The 22,312-nt window shown below is 51.2% G+C and overlaps 1 protein-coding gene across 5 annotated transcripts in view; it reads right to left on the bottom strand.

The window, feature by feature from the left end:
• Sema4d (semaphorin 4D) overlaps positions 1–22,312 on the bottom strand; it is a 106,374-nt gene that overhangs the window by 64,305 nt on the left and 19,757 nt on the right. For 4 of the 5 annotated variants that reach the window (XM_052728565.1, XM_052728563.1, XM_052728558.1 and 1 more), the window contains exon 2: positions 15,020–15,088. The gene's annotated coding sequence lies outside the window, so the exon portion shown is untranslated. Of the gene's footprint in view, positions 1–8,062; positions 8,116–15,019; positions 15,089–22,312 lie in introns of all 5 variants that reach the window. The other variant, XM_052728559.1, reaches the window with a different exon arrangement.

The following is a 22,312-nucleotide window of genomic DNA, read 5'->3' as shown; positions in this document are numbered from 1 at the left end:
TTAAAATTGCCAGGAGTAGGGCACGTGACAGGTTCCCTTGAACAGGGCACCACGGGCCCAAGAAACAGCTAGAGTGCCCTCATGTCAGCCAGGCCAATCCGGACACTCGCTGGTCACCCTGAGGATACTCCAACAGATGCGGGGGATCACTGCAACCACGGCTGAAGACAAGCTCCAGTCATAACCACTCAGATAGAGCATGGTGGGAATGCAGCACTCCAGAGCAACACAAGCCTGAACAATCTCCAGATTATCAAACAGATATTCCCACTTGGACGAGAGAGGGCACACCTTCCCAGAAGGCCTAGCAGAAGGCCTGTGGCTGGGGCAAACATAATCTTTCACGTGTATGAAGGGTTGTGCCAAAATTGGCACAAACACCCTTGCCACACATTGCTCCTAGCCATGTAACCAGGCTGTTTGGTTCACTTTTCAAGTTTGTCAGGAGACTCTTTCCTGTGCTGTCCTCCGGTGTCGCAAGGCAAGGCCCAGGCCCGACAGAAGGCTTCTTCCAATGGTCTTTGCCTTCTTCAGATGTTATCGTAAGCTGAGTGGGCGGAGCTGGCCGTACAAGAGGAGACAATGAAGAAGCAACAGCCGTGAGGGTGGCAGTACTGCCAGCAGAAGCCATAGCAGCCAGGCAGTGGCTGAAGGGCCTGGGGAGCTCTCTCAGTGCGCAAACTAGGAAGGCTTGCACTTGGATCCGCAGAACCCCCCGTCCATCTGGGCACAGCGGTGCGTGGCTGTAATCCCAGCACTCCCACAGTGAGAGGGGAGGCAGAGACAGGCTAATCCCTAGAAGTCACTGACCAACCAGCCTGGTGTACACAGAGCAAACAGTAAGGAGACCCTGCCTCAAACAAGGTGGAAGGAGAGGACCAACAGACACATCAGGCTGCACTTGGGCCTCTACGTGCGCGACGTGCATACATGCCGCCGTGGAATATCGTTTAAGACGTATCACATTCGTTTATGCTGTGGACTATTTGTTTACTGATGCAAAGATGTGTTGCATTCTTTTATGTTGCATGTGTTTAACTCTGTAAAGCTGCATTACTTTGCCTGTCTAAAATACCTGATTGGTCAAAAAAAAAAAAAAAAGAGCTGAATGGCCAATAGCTAAGCAGGAGAGAGAAATCGGTGGGGCTGCCAGGCAGAGAATAAATGAGGAAGAGGGGGATCAAGAGAAGGAGGAGGGAAGGACACCAGGGATGAGCCACTCAGCCACACAGACAGCCAAAGAACAAGAAGGAAAGTAAGACATGTAGAATAAAGAAAGGTAAAAAGCCCAGAGGCAAAACATAGTTAAAGAGAAGCAGGATAATTTAAGTTAAGAAAAACTGGCAAGAAACAGCCAAGCTAAGGACGGGCATTCATAATTAAGAATAAGTGTGTATTTATTTGGGAGCTGGGTGTCGGGCCCCCTGAAAGCAAAGAGTAAAAAAAAAAAACCAACTACACATGCACCCCAACTTGTATACATAAACACAGACACACACAGACACTGACAGACAGACAGACAGACACACACACACACTCACACACTGGCTGAAGAGTTAAGCGGCCAGCTACAAAGGCAAAGATAGCAGAAAGATAGTAAAGCACAGTACAGAAAAGGCTTTTTCTTTTTTGAGACAGGGTGTCACTGTTTGGTTCAGCCTGACGTGGAGCTCAGGGTAGATCAGGCTGGCCTCAGACTCACAGAGATCCGCCTGCCTCAGCCTCCTGAGCGTGTGCTGGGATAAAGGTGCGTACCACCACACCTAGCTCAGAGAGAGCTGCAGAGGGCCAAAGATGAGGGACTGAAGGCCTTGGTCACAAGGTTTCAAGAGCTACCGAGTCCTAGATTCATCCTAAGTTTCCGAGTTACGACACTAGCTGCTGGTAGGAGCCACAGGTCCCAACACCCAAGGCAGGGAACTGTAGCACTAGCTTGCAGTGACTGCTGCTGCCGTCCACTGCTAAGAGCCAAAGGTTACTCTATCTGCCCAGCGCCAGCCACCGCCAGCTCCAGCCCAGAGCGATAAGCTTCCAACCCGAGCATCTACAACCATACACCTCTGGCCTCTAGTGTCAGGAGCAAACTGCCTCTAGCTCCCAGGACTCACGGATACTCACCGGAGTCTGCCCATACATACGCCTTCACACGGGAGGGCTGGGGCTGTCGATCCAACTGCTACTCAGAATTTCTGAGACCAGCACAAAGCCCCCAGACGGCTGACTGGTAACCACCCTCTATTTCTCCCTGTGCCTTGCTCTGCACCTGTCTCTCCGCATCTATTCCCCCCACTCCTCCACAGCATAGCTGCACAACTACCTCTAAAATCCAGCTCTGACGAATGTTTATTTTAAAAAGAAGAAGAAAAAAAAACCACTTTCAGGGACTCGGGAGGTGGCTCAGGCTTGCTACACAAGCAAGAGGACCCAAGTTGGGGTCCCAAGGTCCCACGTAAAAGCGTCAAGCAGGTGGCAGTGTATATAGCCCCAGCAGTTGGGGGATGGAGACGGGTGGATCTCAGGAATTCACTGGCCAGCCAGGTTAGCCAAAAACAGCCTCTAGCATCCATATGAACAAGTATACACACACACACACACACACACACACACACGCACGCACGCACGCACGCACGCACGCACCCATGCACATACACCATGCACAAATGTAATAAAAAGAATAAACAAAACATCGATAGCTCTCTGCTTCCTTCAGATTAAAATCTCAGCTCTATACCTCAAAATAGTCCAGTTGGCTGTCTGATCCATTTCTCATCAACACCCTGTCTACTGGCTGCTTCTCTCCATGTCAGCTCTCTCAATCTGCTTGGAAGGCAGCCAGGCCTTCTGGAGAAATGTCCCCTGATGTGAAAAGGAGGAGTCTTCCTTCCTAGTCCACATGCCCTACCAACTCACACCCACCTGCACATATTCCCTAGTACCTGCTGATGTCAGATACTATACCAAATGTCAGCAGGGGACCAGAGCTACCCTCATGGAATCAAGCAGGGGGCGCAACATGGGAACATGCCTCGGGGTGTATGTAAGATGTGTACCTGGGTATGACACATGGTAGTCAGTCCTACTTGGGTGCTGAAGATGAGCTGGCTTGGCCAGAGGACTAGAGTTGATCCTAAGTGGAGATCTGGGCCAGCAGGAGTCAACCCAGCCCACAATGACCCTATGATTTCTCTACTCTAGTAGTGTTTCCCCAAAATGACAAAGTAACGTGGAGATTTGCCAGGTGCAAGTTCCCAAAGCTGTTTCTCCTGATCGGCAGCCTGCTTTCCTAGCCACTCACAACAGCAAGGCCTTCTAAGACACAGCCACCTCCCATGGCAAACTGCTTCCTCAGCACCAGTCAGCGGCAGCCAAGCCTCAACCTGTTGTGGGATATTCTGATCGCACTCTGACACTCCTGAGACTGTCAATAAAGTTTACCTTGAGTCAGAGGGTGGAGCTAGCCACTAGCTGACCAGAATTATCTATAGGGGCTTTGGAGGACCCAGGACATATAGAGAAACACAGGAAGTAGTAGGGAGGGACTTAGAAAGATTCTTGGCCCTTCTGGATTGAGGAAGGAGAGAGAGAGAGAGGAGGTCACTGGTCATTTCTCTGTCACTTCTCTGATCAATCAGGTTTTTACCCAGATATCTGACTCTCAAGTTTTATTTAATAATAGAACAATATAAGTAATCACTTCATCAACCCTTACCCCGTGCATGTGGCCCAACCAAACCTACCTGCCACCATGCTGAAAGAAATGCCTTAAACCAAATCACCCTCCCCAATAGGCCCCTCTCCCTCCACACACATGCAGGACACAGTTGGGCATGTTCTCCTTCACGTCAGTGGGCAAGCTGCAACTCTGAACAGCAAACTCTGAACATTGATGTTGGCTCTGCAGGGCCTGGCCTCTGGGCATGATGGTTGACTGTAAAAGCCAGGTCTCAGCTGAGGCACGAGGCAGGTCATGTCCAGATGACATGTCAGGATGTTCCCAAGAACAGGAAAGGGAAAACGGGCAGAGGACCAATCCCCCTGCCTTAGGGCTCCAGGGGCTCCAAGCAGAACTGGATAGCACTGCCTTCTTCTAGGATCAGGGCTGCCTGGTGCCCGGCTCCTCAGCTCCTCTCCTCTTCCGTCTCCTCCCAACAGCTCAATCACTTTGCTTCTGATCTATTACATGTCAGCCTCGGATGAAAGCAAGAGGGAGCAGTCTCTGCGGATGAGGGGCTGGTAACTGGAGAAAGAGGAGAGGAGTGTGTCCACCCTCCTCTAGAGTGACCATGAGGCCAGTCACAGCATAGGCCCAAGAATGTCTGTGACAAAACTGATAGTCCCTCTCAGCCCCGCCCCCAGCCTCCCTCTCAGCCCCGCCCCCAGCCTCCCTCTCAGCCCCGCCTCCAGCCTCCCTCGCAGCCCCGCCCAGTCTCCCTCTCAGCCACCCCCAGCCTCCCTCTCAGCCCCGCCCCCAGCCTCCCTCTCAGCCCCGCCCCCAGCCTCCCTCTCAGCCCCGCCCCCAGTCTCCCTCTCAGCCACCCCCAGCCTCCCTCTCAGCCCCGCCCCCAGTCTCCCTCTCAGCCACCCCCAGCCTCCCTCTCAGCCCCGCCCCCAGCCTCCCTCTCAGCCCCGCCCCCAGCCTCCCTCTCAGCCCCACCCCCAACCTCCCTCTCAGCCCCTCCCCCAGCCTCCCTCTCAGCCCCGCCCCCAGCCTCCCTCTCAGCCCCACCCCTAGCCTCCCTCTCAGCCCCGCCCCCAGTCTCCCTCTCAGCCACCCCCAGCCTCCCTCTCAGCCCCACCCCTAGCCTCCCTCGCAGCCCCGCCCCCAGCCTCCTTTAAAGGCCTTCCCCAGATGCCATTATGTATTTACCACACCAGTATCCCACACACAGCATGGTATGTGGATCAACACCCAGCAAGTCTATGAAGGAGGCTGTGTCTCCCTCCCACCCATGACACCCAATGACCTGTGGCTGGGCTCCTCCCTTCCCAGGGGCCAGGCCACACTCTCAGACCCAAGAAACCATCCAGATGCCTGAGTCAAGGTCAGTGGGTAGAGCATTAAGATGGTCTTGGACAACCATGAGAGCCAAGGGAGGGGCTGCAACACCCTAGCCTGCTCACTGCCCTTCCTGTCTGTCTCAACCCAAGCACCTCTGCCAGGACAGTGTGGAGCGGGCCCCTTATGTCACAAGAGCACAAAAAGAAAGAGGAAACCAGGAGACAGCAAAGTGTCACAGACGTGAGATGGCTCAGCAGAAAGGGAGATCAGAAAGCCATATACAGAAATAAAACGCATGTCCAGCTGGGGCCAGCTTCCCTCTGCTGTTCATGTGAAGCTTTGAAAAGACAGCCTTTCCATAGAGGAAAGCTCAACCCCACAAGCACCCAAGACACAGATGCAGAAGAGCAGGCAGGCAGCCCTACATCACCTGCCCAGTCACTTCCTCTACCCTCCATGAAGCTGCTTCTCCCCAGACCATGACTCACCTGCACCCCATTGGCCCCCCTGGGAAACTCCCCACCACTTCCTGGTGAGACTTGCCAGGTGACAGCTGGAGCATGACCCCACTCCTGCCCCAGGGCAGCGCCCATAAAATGAGAAGCCCTGGAAAGAGATGGGTATCTGTGTTCCAGGCTGTGGAGGGGCTGAAAGAAAAGTCTAAGTGGGAATATGCCCTGACATCCACTAGACCCACAGGGTCTTGTTAGCACATCCAGACACTCTGACCATCTGCCCCCCTCCCCCAAGGCCTATCCTCCACCCACCTACCCCCAAGCCCTGCCCTTCTGTCTACCCGATCCTTAGACCTAGCTGTCATCCACCTCTCTCATTGACCTTGAAGCAATACCACAGCTGCTGCTCCTGCAGAATGTTGGATGTCGGGAAGACAGTGCTCATCCCTACACAGCAGAGCCAGAGCCCAGCAACATCACCGCTACCATGCTGGATGTCAGGAAGGCAATGCACATCCCTACACAGCAGAGCCAGGGCCCAGCAACATCACCGCAACCATGCTGGATGTCAGGAAGACAATGTTCATCCCTACACAGCAGAGCCAGGGCCCAGCAACATCACCGCAACCATGCTGGATGTCAGGAAGACAATGTTCATCCCTACACAGCAAAGCCAGGGCCCAGCAACATCACCGCTACCATGAAACAAGCAGCCGCTGACTGAGAAGGGCCTGCCTGCCCAGGTCCAGCAAATGGTTCGACAGGCCCGGCCCGGCGACACCTTGGCCAACCTCATCCCACACCTACCCTGGAGCTGGGGGCCCAGGCTGTCAGTCCTGTGTGGGGTCAAGCACCTGCAACACTCCACATCTCCACCCACAGCACGGGTGAGGCTGGGTCACACACAGGCAAATGCAGGCCTGACCTCACCATGCTCCCAGCAAGGGTGGGGCCCAGCCAGCTCAGCAACACAGAGTTCTCAGAAGCCATGGGGCACCAGCCACCAGAGGGGCAGGCAATGTCTAGGGACAATCCTCAGAAGGAGATCAGGCCTGGCAGTTCAAGGTCAGGCACACAAACCTGGAACATGGTGACACACACACACCTTAGCATGTGGATACCCGCCAACTGTTGGTGCACACACTACCCCCATGTGTGCACTCACCCATCCTGGACAGGGTCAGACCACAGACACCTAAAGGAAACCCAGGAGGAGGGCAGGTCCCCACACAGATGCTGCCTTCCATTGCTGTGCCCACCACAGGCTGCTTTCTGGTTGGTGCCCATTGCCTTACACTCTGACTTCCCTAACTTCATATTTGGATTTTTGTTGTTCATATTTGACTTTGAAACAGGATCTCATTGAGCCCAGCCTGGCCTCAAACCAATGTGTAGCCCAAGATGACCCTGAACTACTCGCCCTTCTGGGATTACAGATGTGCACCAGCATGCCTGGTTTTACCTAGTGCAGAGATCAAACCTACCCAGGGCTTCGCACATGCTCGGCAAGCATTCCTCTAACTGAGCTACATCCTCAGTTCTAGTTTCACAGGCTTCTAGAAGTTACCGGAAGCCCCGAGAGAGTGCTGTGAAGGTGTGCTTTCCCTTTCTCCCTGGTTCTCCCTGCTCTCCTCCACAGCTCCTGTGCCTCCTGACCGTCCTCTGCAGAGGGAGCATGTGTCATCCATGCATTAAAAGAATCTCCTCTCATCACTGTGCTAAAAGAGCATGTGCAGGGCACAGAGAGGGGACTCCATCACTGCCTCAGCACGGCTCCACAGAACTGTCACCAAAGTGACTCGGATGTGAAAAGGCCCCCCAGAAAAATCCTCCCCCAAAACACCTTTTAGGGCCAGAGATGGCTCTGTGGGTAAAGACACCCACCACCAAGCCTGACAACCTGAGTTCAATCCCACACGGTAGAAGCAGCAAACTGAGTCCAGCAAGTTGTCCTCTGACTTCCACCCAAGTCACAGTATACATGTGTACACACACACACACACACACACACACACACACACACACACACACACACACTCCCCGAAGCCCTCCCTCAAACATCTTAATCCATGCATTACAATTCAAATTCACTGAATAAAACTCCTACATACGCCACTGTATCTTAACACCGACACCACAAACCTTAAACACAAAGAGAAAGACCTGAGCATTACAGGTTTCGCCTGGCTGGCCAATGAGATGCTCATAAAAGCAGCCAGCAAAAGGCAGAATTGGGAATAAGCAAGATGGCTGGGCTGGTAAAGGTGCGTGCCGATGAGCCTAGCAGGAGTTCCATCTCCAGAATCCACATGGTAGGAGAGATCTGACTCTCAGGTTGTCCTCTGAGCTCCACAAATGCGTCTTGGTTAAGTGTGCAACCCCCCACTCTCCACTTCCACACACAGAGAATAAATAATGAGAAAAAAAATGTTTAAGAATTAGGAACTAGGGTTTCAAATTTTTTAAGAACTGAGAATCAGTGCTTCAAAGCAAAAATATCTAGAACACTCAGCCCCTGCTGATGAGCAAGAGGAGCAGCCCACCCAGCAGAAGTGGTAGCAAAGAATAAAGCTGAAGAGTCACAGGACCCGAGGCTGGAACCACTCACCAGGGCTCAGGGACGGCAGCGTGACCACATCACTCTCCAGCAGACACTTGCCACTGCAGAGGGAGGGATTGGGAACAGGGTACCAAGACCAACAGTCAGAGCCTTTCACAAACTAGGCCAGCAAGTTCTACCAAAGTCAACAGCCACACACCCTGTGACCCAGCAGTGCCCCGCCCGCCCCAAGGTCAGGACCTCTGAACGACAGGTCTGATGCAGCTGAGGGTATCTGTGGAAGTGCTGTTTATCCTGACTTCCTGTTTTCCTGTGGCTGCTCTCACCAATTACTAAAGCCCAGAGGCTTAAAACAACAGGAGTTAACTCTCCCCTATCTCTGGAGGCTGGAAGTCACTGTCACTGGACCAAAGTCCCCCAAGAATTACATCAAGGCTTGCCTGTGTCTGGTGGCTGCAAAGGGTCTTGCTCATGGGGTTCTTGGTACCTCCAGGTTCTTTCAAGAGCAGAACTGATGGGATGTGTACAGAGAAAGATATTCAAGGTGGGGTCTGACCCCTGTGACTAAAGGGGCTGCATCTCTAATCTGCAACTGGAGACCCCCTAGCTCACAGGTGATCTGCAGGCATTTCCTCCCTACTAAGGACCACCTACAGGGGAAGGCCTGATTTACTGAGTCCTTGGATTAAAACACTAATCTCATCAAGCCCCATCTAGGGCTGGGGAGACAGCTCAGTGCGGAAAGTGCCAGCATGAGGACCTGGGTTCGAGTCCCCAGAACCTACATAAAGCTAAATGAAGTAGCATCCATCCACAACCCCAATTCGCCTACAGCAGTGGTTCTCAGCCTTCCTAAGGCTGCAACCCATTAATACAGTTCCTCATGCTGTGGTGACCCCCAACCATAACATTATTTCGTTGCTACTTCATAAATGTATAACTTTGCTACAATTATGAATCATAATGTAAATATCTGATATGCAGCCCCTGTGAAAGGGTCATTCAACCCCCAAAGGGATCGTGACCCACAGGTTGAGAACCATTGTCCTACAGGGAGGTGGAAGGTGGATACAGGAGAAGCCCCAGATCATGGATCAATGAGTGGCACACACAAAGAAAATAATAATAATAATAATAATAATAATAATAATAATAATAATAATAATAGACCCTATTTCAAATAAAGTGGAAGGCAAAAAGACCAACACCTGAGGTTGTCCTCTGACCTCCACAAGCATGTATGACACAACCATGTCCTGGCATGTATGTGCTCACATTTACACACATAAACACACACACACAAACATAAAACACATTAAGAAAAAAAAAATCAGAATGTCCTCCAGACACCCAGAGCAATGTCTGACAGAACATTAGGCACCATGGAGCCCTGGCAGGTAGGGTAAAACCTGTCCTGGCAGCCCTTTGCTCCAGGGTTCACCCATCTCCACATAGCCATCTCTTCACAGCAGCTTGACTCCTCTGTCTCTCTCCTATGAGGGCACCTGTGACTGTATTCAGGTTTTCCCAAATAAGCCCAAATGAACTCTCCACGAAAAAGACCTTCAATCGGCTCATATCCACAGGAGCTATTCACACAAGACCACATTAACCAGGCGAGGCACTAGGGCCAGAGCCTGACATCCCTAGGGGAGTTACACAATCTGTAGCAAGCTGTAAGAGCAAAGAACACAAGGGCTCAGTGTGGGTCTCTGAGTGGGGTGTGCTCCCATATGGAGTACTGCCTGCACCATCCCTCTTACATGATTAACACTCAGGCCTCCAGGTCCTCAGGGGAAGAGAACACACCAGTCTACAGTGTTCACAGGGGTCTGCACTTCCTGTTCTAATGAGCTGCCCCTCAGGTCAGTCCAACACACACCACCTAGGATCATGGTGGCCATGACTTCTAAACACAAAGCTGCAGAAGAGGGAAGACAGCAGACACAGGTTATCTGGGGAGGACTCCTTATCCAATTCCAAACCTGTATGTCCAGCTCAGAGGACAGAAGGGCTCAGCTAGGGGGTATCGCTGTGAGACCAGCTCTGCACATGGAGACCCTAAGAGATGAGACCCATGGCCTATGTCCTGGCAGCCCTGCCTTTTCAACAGGTCAGATCTCTTCATGTACCCATACACCGTCTCTTCTCCCACTTGACCTTAGCGATCCCACCTGGGGTCTGTCTTCCCCACGAGTTTAACTTAATTTGCCATCTACTGAGGCCTGGTTGCCTGGACATGGTAGGCTACAGAGAACTCTTCCAACGTAGTGTGAATAGAAACAGCTGAGAAGAACCAGCCTCTCTGCAACAGCCCACCTGGGGGGCAACAGTTCCACCTGCCCTCTGGGAACCAGCATCCACATACTGCAGAACGGCAGGCAGAAAACTACAAGACCCAAGCTTGTAGATGGGAACTCAATGGTGCATCCAGAAAGCCGCTCACTGCAAGGCTCGATTCATGGGCTTTGCTCATGTGCATGACAGCATCACCACATGCAGGCTCTCCACAGGGAAAAAGGAGCCCTTTGTGGGATATTAATAGCCTGGCCAGATGTGGGAGTGCCTGGGGTATTTTCCTAGGACTGTGCAGGCTCCCCACAGCTGCACAGGCTGTGGCAGCCCCTCCATTCTGGCTGCCAAAGCAAGTCACATGGCATTGGGGGGACAGGTATTTACAAGGTGGCTCTCCTCCCACAGAGACACTGGGCTCATCATAAACATGACATGCTGGCTGAGCAGGCCACCAATGCATTCAGGACACGGCCATGATGTGGAGAATCAGCTACAAACAAGCACACTGCATCTTTACCCCCCACAGAAGACAAGGGCAAAGGAAGCCCGTACAGCGCTGGGCCTTCAGGATGAGGGCTCATCACAGGCAAGGCAGGACTGGTGCCTAAAGAGAAACATGGTCAGTGTGGTGACCCTCTCAAGCACCTCAAGAGGCTGCTTAGGAGCTTTCCTTAGAAACCAGGAATTGCAGCACTTCCCACTGGTCCAGCCCCAGCAGGATCAGAGCAAACTCAAACCCAGGATAGCCACAGCCCTCTAAATCCACACTGCTCAAGGCACACAGCTGATGGCACATGCCACCTCAACTGCGATGGATGGCCACGTTAGGGGAGTAGATACTTTCTAGTAATCTATTTCAATTAATCCAATACACAAACCTTCTACTACGTACTTAACACACTTCAGAAAGAGGCATACATAATCCATTCTGGGTGCTGAATCGTCAAGCCAGGCTTTGGCTGTGAATAGTCACACTCCAGCACCTGGGCCAGGCACAGTATTCACTTATGGGACCGGGCAATGTGGGTCTAAAGCACAGAAGAGCAACACGGCCCACACGCAGCCGCTAACATAAATGATTGGTTCCAAGTGTGCTGAGGGTGTGCATGCTTCCAGTCACTGTACATGGATACTTTGCTGTGGCCAATGGCAGAGTCCCAGGTCAGGGCTGGCCCCTTTGGGTTTGAAGTGGCTGGACAGTACTAAAATTCCACATCTCCTGTCACATCAGAGCCACTGGAGGACCTGCCATCATTGCATATCTCATGCAATGGTTGCTGGTGATCTACACTGTGGGCCTAATGTCTGACTGATGCCACATAGGCAGGAGTTCTGTATATTAATGGGTCTCTGAGCTTTTGGATCAGCACCTACTAGACCTTGGATACCCAAGGGGGAAGGACCTGGGCATTATTTCAGGTCATAACTTCCCAGGACTGTACCCATAGGACCAGAGAGACCCTCCCAGGCTCTATGAAACACACGGAAGCAATTATCTCCCATTTTAGTATCATTTAATTAAAGCTATGGTGGCCCTGCTCAAAGCGTGTATTTTAGACACTAAAAATAAGGCCACCCTCCTATACATAAATTGTCAGTCCCAAGGCACATGAGCACACTCAAGGGTAGCACACTTGAGTACTAGGCACACTCAGGGGTGGGCACACTTAGGTACACTTAGCTGAGACTTCTAGGGCTAAATACACTTAAGCAATGCAACAGTGTACACACAACGGACCTGGTAAGACCTCATGGCTGGGGCTGGAGAGATATGGACAGCTCAGAGGTTACAAATACTTCTTGCTCTTGCAGAGAACCAGAATCTAGTTCCCAACACCCACTGCAGGCTGCTCACAATCACCTGTGAATCCAGGTCCAGGGGGTCCACACCCTCTTCTGGCCTCCTTGGGCACCTGCACACATGTGGCATACACCCATATAAACACAAAGATATAAATATAATAAATAAACACAAGAAAGATAAAGCCAGGCCCTGCACACATGTGGCATACACCCACAAAAACACAAACATATAAACATAATAAATAAACACAAGAAAGATAAAGCCAGGCCCTGCACACATGTGGCATACACCCACACAAACACAAACATAGAAATGTAATAATTAAACACATCTTAAAAAACAAGAAAGATGAAGCTGAGCATAGTGGCACACCCCTTTAATCCCAGCACTTGGGAGGCAGAGGCAGGCAGATCTCTACGAGTTCAAGGCCAGCCTGCTCTACATAGTGAGTTCCAGGACACCCAGAGGTACATAGTGAGACCCTGTCTCAAACAACCGAACAAAACAAGCTAGGAAAACGAAACACAAGAAAGACTACAGAACTGTGACAAGTTGGCCTGAGCACAGAAAGACGGGGAATTTTGAAAGCTCGGGCAGCCTCGAAAGTGCAAGAAAACTAGAAACACTTTCCTCCCCATACTGTGTCCCCTCAACACACTCAAGGCAAGAGTGTGGATCTAAGAAGAGCCCTGCAGGTGAGACAGCCTTGCAACTTGCCACCAAGCAAGGCCTGTCCCTAATCTTGACATTTGCCCTCTCAGTATTCCCAACAGACCTGAGGGGTACCCAAGCACCCCCAAACTACTGCTTGTTAGCCAGACCTCACAAAACCTCCTGGCTGCTGCCTTCCCTGCCTGGACACACCAGTTTCTCCCAGAGGCCACTCTTGGATTCTTGGCTAGATTTCCACCATGGCGTCATAGAGACGGGCCCCCAGGGGCACCAGTAAGGACAATGCCTGCTTTGTCCCCACTCCCAGGACCCACCAAAGGCAAAGCTGCTTGTATGGGACACTTCACACTGGGAAAGACTCTGAAAAGTTATTTTAGTTTCCACCTCAATGCAAACTCTACAATATACAGCTTAATATTCCTAAGTATTTCCTTTCTAGACAGCCTTTTATATGCAAACTACAGCACTCCCCTCATCCTGGGGTAGGGGCGCTACCCTCTGAGACCTTCGCTGGGTGAATGACACCGGGGAGCGGGCACCATGCTTTTTCAACCATGCAGAAACCTATGGCAGAGTTTCTTTCTGAAAATTAGCCACACTGAGATATCAACAGCCGTTCGTAATCAGATTGAACAGCAGAAAGCTGTACAAGTGTGAGCCCTCTCCTCTCGCTCTCCAAATGCTTCCCTGTACTGTCCTCTCTCCTTGTTGATTTCAGGGAACAAAACATGCACACAGCGAAACTGCACATAAGGGGACTACTGTATCCACGATGTGAAAGCTGAGGCTTGGAAAACCTCTGAGCCACCGTAGGGTGCTGTGCTACAGCTGGCCAACCAACTGGGCTTCTAGACAAGACTCAAGACACTTGAGTTAGGCTGACACAGAAGCCATGTTTGGGAAGTCCACTAGATGCAGGCACGTTCTTAGACACCTTTAGTCAGAACCTCTGGTCTAGCCATGGAAGGTATGGGGTCTGCATGGCTGCCTCTCCCCTCAGCTCTGGAAGTGGCAGGCACCTGGGGGCCTGGGATGGGGTTGGCACAACGAGGTCAAGCAGCTCTGGGAGGTGGATGCCCTGTCACAGTGGTTGGAGGAGGTTACGGCCAAGGCTGGAGATGCCCCCGAGAAAATGGCTAGGTGCATTGTGTTCACCATACTGTGCCTCATCATCATCTGTGACAAAAGAGAACCAATACGCTCCTGGAGCTACTGGGCCAGGATGGCATAGCTACCACACAAGCGTGTGCACGAGGACCCACGTGCACCAGGCCTTCTGAGCCCTAGGCCAACCCAGAAAGCCTCTACTGTCCACCACCCTGAACACCTAAGTGTAGTGACCACAAAGGGCTGGCACGTCACCCTCCCAGCCCATATCTGAGCTGCCACCTCCACAGACATCTCTACCCCAGGGTCAAGCAGTGGCTGGGAGGACAGGAAAGAAGCAGAGACAGCAGCTCTTCAATCTCCCTAGGGAGGGAGACAGGTTACCTTCAAAGACCCAGTGCACACTCCTGAACACAAAATCCCCAGGGGATTTTTTAGAGGGAGGGGTAAGGGACTCCACCCAGCTCCCTCCTGTCTTGCCTGGAAGTCGGAAGTTGGTGCTGAGCCAGGTGCTTTGACGGTGAATCTTCACTGTCAACAGACTGGATTTAGAGTCACATGGAAACCCACGGGTCTGTGAGGGTGTTTCCAGAGAGCTTTAACTGAGGCTGGAAGACCTGCCCTAAATGTGGGTTGTTCTATCCCAGGGGCTCCAGACTGAATAAAAAGAAGAAAGCAGCTGAGCAGCGGCATGTTTCCCTCTGCTTCCAGACTACAGATGTAACTCAACCTCCACCGGCAGCTGCCTCAAGCGCCCGCAGCAGCAGCACCTTACCTGCCGTAATAGTCTTTATCCTTAAACGGGCCAAATGAACCCTCCTTCTGTAAGCTGCTTTTGTTGGGTTTTATGTCGTCACAGCAGGAAAAGTGAGGAATTTACCATCCAAGGCTTACCATGGTGGCAGCCTTCCCCCACCCCCTCCACCCACAGGGGACCTTCAATGCCACTCAAGTCACACCCCTCATCCAGACAGTGGCCCCTCTGGCAAGAATGCCTCGGTTTTCATGGACAGACTTTTCTCGATCCTCTCATCACTGGTGGGCCGGGTGCAGAAGAGAACCAACTGCTGACCCAAGGGTCACCTCCCAAGGGGACGCTTCCTCGGCAGGTGGATTCTGTTACTCACCTAGGGACCGGTATTGTCAGACATGTCAGCATTCAGAACCTGGCCGTGTTCCAGTGGTGTTAACAGAGTCTGAAACAAGAATTGGAAAGGAGGTATCTTAGCAGAACCAAAGTGAGTGATTCAGTCAGTCAGTCAGACAGACAGACAGACAGACACACACACACACACACACACACACACCATCACATACATACATGACACTCTGCAAGGGCACTGCCCAAGAGAGAAGTCTGTCATGGTGCGCAGCACCTCTGCCAGGTGAGCACTGCAGGGCGACCCCCTCCAGGAACAGGAAGGGGTGGAGGCAGCGTCTGCCCCTCCCTGACTTACTCCCTCTATGCTAACCAGGAACCAGAGCAGCAGTTTCCACAGCACAAACTAAGAACTGCTGTGTGGAGGAAGGCAGGAGATCACAGGCTGTGAAAGATAATCCAGTCATCATAAGACATGACACTTGAGGGCAAATGAGATGGCTTGGTAGGGAAAGGTGCTTGCCCCCAAACATGACAATCGGCGTTTGATTCCTGGCACCCACATAATGGAAAGAGAAAACTGACTCTCACAGGCTGTCCTCTGACTTCCACACGCATGCTGCGGTGCACACACACACACAAACAAACAAACAAATAAACAAACAAACATTTTTAAAGGCTTTTTTAAAGCATGACATTTTGGCACACCACTTCCAATCTGGCCCCTAAACTAGAACACCACACTAAGAAATACTGGCGTTAGTACACAGTCAACAATTTAAGTAGAAGATCAAGAAAGAAGAAACCAGAATAACAGAACTGGTTTTTGTTTTTTAATAAGAAAAGCAGGAAGGGTTTTATTATGTAACACACAAAAGGAGGCATAGAAACAGCAGGCAGAAAATGCTACAGCCACCTTCCCTAGGAGCTCCTGAGGTCCCCAATGTCCCCAACCAGAGCATGAACCTGCAGAGGGCACATCAGAGGTGGTAGGGGTTCAGTACCATCAACCCACAAAGAGTAAACGAGATGTCACTGCCTCTTTCAGGTGGGAGGAGTGACCAGCCAGTGATGGGGATGGCTCCGGGAACTCCCAACCCAGAAGGGAGAAGGAACAGCAGCCACCTGGCCTGACGTTGGGAGTTTCCTGACACACATCCTGCTGCTGTTGGAAGAGTACTTCCTAATCCATGTGTTGAAATGTGGCTGCCATTGTGTCATTAAGAGGGTGAAACTCAATCTCCATACTCCTGTGTTGTTGGTATTTGGAGACGGGGCTTCTGCGAGGTAATTAGATGAGGTCATAGGGTATGGCCTCCATGATGATGCTAGAGGGTGTAAAGAAGAGGAAGAGACCCATGCTGACATGCTGGGTCTGTCTCACCACCGTGTGATGATGCCCTTACCATGATACCCTACATCAGAAGGGGCTTGACGAATGCTAGCATCCTGCCCCTGCACACCCTAACTTCCAACTGTAAGCTGGATAAAGCTCCCTGCTTTATAAATTACCCAATTAATGCAACAAAGAAAGGACCAAGACCTGTTCCCACTCAGACACAAAGGTGTGATGAAGGACATTCTCTGCACTGCAGCAAAACCATGGAAACTGCTTCAAGGACCACCAGCACGTGACCAGAGAGTGAGTCCGAATCCTAGGCAGCTGTATGGAAGAAGGCAGTCACCCTGTATGGAAGTGGAACTGCCCAAGACAGAACAGAGCTGAACAGAGAAGGCCAGAGTGGGACTGGGGCTCCAGCTTCGGGCATGCCTCACTCAAGTGTGTGGACAAGCATCAGGAGACAGTCACGTAAGCAGGCACAGGTTCTCACGCTGTGGGTAAGATCTGAAGTCAGAAGACAACTTGGTCCTTCTCTGCTAGTGACATTTTTCCCTTGCATGTTCCAGCAGACACATGCCACAATCCTCTAAAAGAACTTTCAACCTGCACACATGCATCCGCATATACATATATCACACTCACATACACAGGGCACTCATGCCTAGATATACACACATGGGCTCCAAATGCACTGTAAGAGGCCCCTCTCCTCCTCCCAGAAGTCCTCCCCCTTCACCCACCAGCTCTGAGATATGCAATCACAGCCACTGCCACTTCTAGGCGCCTCAGACAGTGGTCTTCACATAGCGAAACTGCCACCGGTGGTGAATGAAAAGCAGGCCCTTGGGCCCTGGTGAGAACCCTGGTCCTGTAGAGCTGAGGGAACACAGGAAAGTACACTCCTAATGGATTCCAGGCCTGTGCTGCTGAAGGCCTCTGGGGCCGCACCTGGAAGATGCTCCTCCAGGGAATAGCATGTGGAAAGTTCAGCGACTCTGCTGAAGAGCTGTGTTTCTTACAGGGGCCAGCCTGCATCCGAGTGGTCCCAACACATTATGTGAAGGTGCACAGATACAAAGCAAAGAAGGGAATTCCAGGAGAGATGTACTATTAGCAACTCAAGAATGTCAATGGGGAATCCCTGCTACTAACACCCCCAAGAGGCCCTGGGAACCATGGGTGCTCCATTCCAAGCCTCTTATGACTTGAAGCACCCTCCCTCTGGCAGGACTCTCTTGGTCACTGGCCAGCCCAGAGGACACCCCTAGAAGCAGGGACAGGGTGCCCTAGCAGAAAGGCCTGGCAAAGGGTGTCAGGACCGTCTGGGTGAATGGACAGTCCAGGCCAACAGGCCTCCAACACTGAACAGGACCCTGAAGAATAAAAAGCAAGTGACAACTGTGACCACACTGGCTTTCTATAAGCCCTGCGCTCCTGCAGGACAGTGACAGGCGGGACCCTATGCTGGGTTCTAGAGAGGCCACTCCAAGGAAACCAAGATTCATGATGCCAGTCTACACAGACAAGGCCAAGCACCGAGGCCTCCAGGTCTGCTCTGGTATCCCCAGCTGAGCTGTCGGTCCCAACAGACCCTGGGGACCAAACCTCGGACTGGCTTCCCTCCATACTTAGACCCCACTGTCCTGAAGGCACTCGTGGTACATGTTCATCCCGATACCACAGCCAGCTCTTCCCTGCAGGGTCTACACCCCTCCAGGACCTCCACCATCCCACTTCTTACTAAGCCACGTTTGGTTTTTATTTTTGTTTACCTTCCTTGCAGGGCGAGAGATGACACCCAGCCTCTTGAGCACGCTAAGCAAGCCATCTGCCACCAAGCCCAATACTCAGAGCTTTGTTTTTTATTCGAACTTGTACAAATCAAAAAACACTGGGGTGCCCATTCCCCCCACAAGGCATTACATAGTAGCACAATCACAGAACTAAGCAGAGGCAAGAATGATCTAGCACCCTTGAGGACAGCATGTCGCCAAACCAAGAGTGCCAGAATAAATCTCTAATAGGTTTTATTCACCCCTGGCAGAGTAACAGATTGGTGGAAACTGGGGTATCCTAGACATCCTAGGTATTACAAGATGGTCCTGGGACCAAAGTATTTCCTGAATGACAAGGGAATTACTAAACGAATTCCAGAAGGCTGTGATGAAGTGTAGTAACTCTTTCTAGCAGTTCATTAAACTGGTTTGCCTAGGAGGGGAAGTGCTGAGGGCTTCAATAATTCCCAGGCTGCAGAGCATAGTGCCAGAATGTCTCTGTACATCATCCATTATGTTATGTGAATTTCATCTCAACAACAAAAAGCATAGGAAGCAAAGCGGTGTTGGGATGAATTTCCAATGGACACAGATTGGCTACTGACATGGGAGGGCATAGGTTATCTCTCCTCTGTACATCCACAGAGGGCAGTGTGTATTGGTATCAGTGGTCTATGACTTATGGATCTGCACACAGTCGGGAACCCCTCGATCTCACACCCTCTTAAACATTACTTACCCCAAAGCCTGAGGTTAGAAGAAAGGAGGGGACACAATACTGGGGTTCTGGAGGCACAGGGGATGGTTTGGGGGGAATCTATGAATGAGAGTTAGGAGTGGCCCCTGCATTTCTGGGTAGGCAGAGGAAGTGGCGGGGGTGCAGGAAAAACAAAGAGTGAGGCACTAACCATGCCCATGACAGCAAGAGAACGGAAGACCTGAGAATCGTACCATGTGGAGGCTCTTCTCGGTCATGAGCCTGACTTTGAACAGTGCCCCATGTGGCTATCGGGGCCCCCAGCCTGTGTCACTGTGTCAGGGGCATGTTCCAGGAAGTTCAAAACCATTTCCTGATTCACGGGCTGAGGAGGTGGCTCAGTTGGTAAAGCCCCTGCCTTGCGAGCATGAGGAGATGAGTCCAACCCCCAGAAGCCCTGTAAAAAAGCAGGGACAGTGATGCATGCTTTTAAAGCCAGCCCTGGAGGGTCAGTCTGGGGAAGCCTGGGGGTCTCACTGACCTTCATATACATACGCGAACACACATGTACCTGCACACATAATTGCACATGAACAAGCAAACACACACACACTTTCTACTTCAAACAAAAAGCTGAGAAAATCAGCCGAGTTCACCTCACTGATGCGAGGTCATTTTCATTTCTGTCAATCTGGGTTCTCTTCAAGGCTGACAAAACAGGCCTGGGGCAGGACAACAGGCCAGGACTCCCCAGGGCCTTCCCTTCCCTGAGCGACCACAGGAAGTCCCAGTCTGTTGCCCAGTCATCACACCTACAACAGCTTCTGCTAGATGTGTGCACATGCTCAGACACACTAACACTCAAAGATCACATGAGCACAGGCATCGTTGCCCTCACAGGTGTGCAAGTACCCACGAGCTCACCGGTACCTCAGTGAGGTCACCACTGCCCAGAACGTGTGCTATGTGTTAGTGAGGTGCCAGTCAACCTGTGGCACCAGCTGTGCCCGAGGGTATGTCTTGTCATCGTGGACATCCTCAAGGCCCTTCCCACTGCCCTCTTACCCTGCAGTCAGTACCCAGCATGCAAAGCCTGTAAATACTGTGAGAATGAGGGCTGGGCATCTGCACGTGCAGTCACATCCTGACCACAAATGTGAAGCAGACACCGGTTTCCTAACCTTCTTGGATGATGTGGCTCTCTTCCAAGCACTCCTGTTACTATATAACCAGAGGTTTTTAAGTCCACAGCTCCAGGACACAGGCCCTAGAAGGGCTCTGTCACTCTTTCACAAGCCATCAGAGCAGAAACTAAAATGTCACCAGACTCCTGGAGAGAAGCTGAATTAATCTTCCCAGCTCATAGCCTCCACATGAAGGTTAGCTGGGGTTCCCCTGGTTGTGGGAGCTGAAGTTTCCAGAGTGGAACCCCAGCCGCACTCTTCCGGAACAGCACCACCTCTGCCTCCAACCTGGCAACCACGTGTGGACTGAATACATGCCCCCAGTACCACCCTGCTCTAGCATCTCCATGCCCTAAGTGCCCAACACTGCAGAACCAAGGTGACTCAGCAATACCCCCGGAGCCCAGAAAGACAAAACACAGTGTGATATCTACTAGATGGCTCTGCACTCTCAGAGCTCCTGGTTCTTCAGTGCCTACATTCAGACTCATGTGGACCTTTAAACACATGGGTTCCACATACATTCAGAAAAATAAGCTCTGCACAGACAGTCTTTGCCCCTTGTTCCCTATTCCGTACACCCACTGGCACGGCACATCTGTCATCTCGGAATGGTGAGGCATTTAGAGGTGACCGATGTACGGAAGGATGCTGACTGGTGTGTGAGGGCCACACACGCCATCTCATGAAAAGATCTGAGCATCTCTGAGTTCTGTGGATGGTTCTAGAATCCATCCCATCCCCTCAGACACAGATGGACAACTGCACACACTGGTGCAGGTCACCTGGTGGAGAAGTTGACTTTCATGTCCTTTACTCCTTCATTTTCCATTTCCGTGTGTGCGTGCGTGCATGCGTGCGTGTGCTTATGCATGTGGAAGCCAAAGGTTTAGGTCGGGAATCATCCTCAATCACTCTCACTGAGGCAAGGTCTCTCAATCAAACCTGGAACTCATCAATATAGCACTCCCTAGCCAGCTTGCTTCAGGGATCCCCTGTCTCCTCCTTCCACAGACAAGCCACCATCTCATTGGGCATGGTCTTGGGTCTTGAGGATCCAAACCCAGGTCCTCACACTTACACAGCAAGAGCTTTAACCACTGACTCAGCCATCTCTTCAGAAATGTCCGTATACGATGTATCTGTATGCAGAGCTATGTTTTGCGACTAGTCTGGGCTTTGTCTCCACAAACAAAAACCACGGTTACTTATGAAAGGAGGAAAGTCACGGTTCTTAGAAATCCTTATCTAGAGATGATCACAGTAGAGGTTAGCCATCTAGCTGCCATGAGCTGCCAAGCAGAAGGCTGATGGCAGCCTGAGGCTGAACAGCAAGGGACAGCAGGCACAGAGACCATTCTAGGGACAACACAGGACAAGACAGTCACTGTATTCGGCCTGCTTGTCCCATAACTCATCCTTACTTCAACTGGGTGCCCTATCACAGCCTGGGTCCCCACAGGCCCATGCTTCCCTTTGTATGGTAATTCCTAAACCTTCCTCCATTTTCAAAAACTTCCTCCCTCTTTTAAAGATATTTATTTTATGTGTATGTATGTGCACCATATGCATGCAAAAACCCCACAGCGGTCAGAAGAGGTATTAGGTCCCTTAGACCTAGAGGTAGAGGCTGTCATGAGCTGGCATTTGGGTGCAGACCTAACTCAGCCCTCTGCAAGGGCAGCCAGTGCCTTAACCATGGAGCAATCTCTCCAGCCCCAACCTTCTTTCTTTTTATTCCTTAAAAGTCATTCTCCCATTCAAAAGACCAGCATGACACAGATTTTTTTAATTAAATGAAACAAAATTACTTGCCTGAGGGATTACTAAAAACAGGAGTGGGGAGGAAACGTTCCCCTCACCTAAGATGCTCCAATGTGTCTGGGCAGGGTAGGAACCCAAATCTACAGCTTCCATCATCGAAACAAGGAGAAGGGGGACAATGTGCCCTTCAGAAGGACACAGTCAATCACCTTCACTTAGCAAAAACAAAGGACAGAGGTGCTGTGGAGACATGCCAGAGCTGTCAAGAGCAGCCCGAGGAGGCTCACCCTCAGGACCTCCTGGCCTAGCACTGCAGAAAAGAAGTTCAGGGTGAGTCATGTGTTTAAAACGTCAACAAATTTATGAAGTAGAGATAAGGCATAGTACATGAGCCAGAGTTGAGCATTGGTACTTAAGGGTCACACAGGTATCTTTGCAATGGTCATACATATAGTAAATACAGATATATGTATATATCATATAATGTTTGTGTTTATATGGTATACATATGCATATGCACATATACACAAATTTTGTAGCTAAGTGGCACTGTTCAAAG

The sequence above is a fragment of the Peromyscus californicus genome, unplaced genomic scaffold (assembly GCF_007827085.1).
Source record: "Peromyscus californicus insignis strain IS unplaced genomic scaffold, ASM782708v3 Scaffold_8__1_contigs__length_139910024, whole genome shotgun sequence".
NCBI lineage: Eukaryota > Metazoa > Chordata > Mammalia > Rodentia > Cricetidae > Peromyscus > Peromyscus californicus.
The sequence above is the reverse complement of the archived record's forward strand: the minus strand, read 5'-3'. Positions and strand labels throughout refer to the sequence as shown.